The 1,377-nt window shown below is 36.8% G+C and overlaps 1 protein-coding gene across 1 annotated transcript in view; it reads right to left on the reverse strand.

The window, feature by feature from the left end:
* The window catches only part of LOC101858070 (huntingtin-interacting protein 1), a gene marked incomplete in the record, with an annotated part of 68,606 nt that overhangs the window by 30,112 nt on the left and 37,117 nt on the right, over nt 1-1,377 (reverse strand).

Consider the following 1,377-nt stretch of genomic DNA (forward strand, 5'->3'; position numbering starts at 1 on the left):
GGGAATGGCCTAAAGACACTTCAGTCAGTGGCACCGCCCTGGAGGTGACAATATAAGTCTCACCAAGGGGGTATCGAAGAAAATGATACACACATACATCCACTAAAAACAGAAAAGCAGACGAACACACTAACAAAAGTATCCAGGCACAGACGATCAAGAGTTGAATTCCACCTTTGATCAGTGATTGTGCGGGTTTATAAGCAAGAATGAATAGAGAAACCTGTTTGAGGATATTGGTAGGTTAAAAAGAAGTCCTTACTGTTTTGTACATTTATCATGACAAGTCTTATAGCTACTGCTCTTGAATTTTGTTCTTTAAATAACATCCAAGCATTTTACTACTTAAATCAGTATCACAGCCATCTATGTATTTCTGTTACCATTATGTCATTTACATGTGTATTACTACTATTATCATGGGTTTTTATATCACTACCATAGCTGTTGTTGTTGTTGTCATTGTTTTATTCATAATGTTCTCTATTATCATTATTATAGTGACTTTTGTTATTATTATTATCATTATCATCATTATTATCTCACAATTTATATTGTTACTATTACTATTATTGTAATTATCATTATTACTATGGCATATACTTCAATTATCATTAAAATTGTCATTTCCATCTATTTTTATGCGATTGCCATTAGGGTAATGTTTGTAACTATCATTACTACTAGCATCACAATGGAGCAGCAAGACACTCTAGCACATGTACTAGAGGACAATAGACTCTGGCAAGCTGTTTCTATAGACAGTCTGTACTCGTTCATCATAGCTAGCACACACACACACACACACACACACACACAAACACTATTAAAACACATCTTAAGCTATTCAGTGATTGTCAAATTTGTGATTGTGTGTGTGTATGTGTGTGTGTGTGTGTGTGTGTGTGTGTGTGTGTGTGTGTGTGTGTGTGTGTGTGAGAAAGAGAGAGAGGGGAAGGGGGGGATAAGGGGGGAGAGAAGGCAAAGAGAGAGAGAGATGTACATGTATTTATCATGCCGAAGCACATTTCTCTTTGTTGAGATCAATATCATGTTATCTTATCTTATCTATCTTATACCTGTAGAAGAAAATACCTCAACACTTGCTCCCTTACTGAATACATGTGACACACATACATGATAGGATGAGATATACGTGTATTTATATGCACTAGCTCTATGTGGTACCCCGAGTGGAGGATGGATACAAGAGTTATGAAAGTGAAAGAGGGGTAGAGATACAGAAGAGGGAGAGAGAGGAAGAATACAGAAAAGGAAAGAGGGAGGGAGAAAGGAAGATATAGAAAGATATTGAAAGAGAGAGAGAGAGAGAGAGAGAGAGAGAGGGGGGAGAGAAAGGAAAAAAAGCAAGAGAGA

This window comes from Aplysia californica, unplaced genomic scaffold (assembly GCF_000002075.1).
Source record: "Aplysia californica isolate F4 #8 unplaced genomic scaffold, AplCal3.0 scaffold00856, whole genome shotgun sequence".
Lineage (NCBI taxonomy): Eukaryota > Metazoa > Mollusca > Gastropoda > Aplysiida > Aplysiidae > Aplysia > Aplysia californica.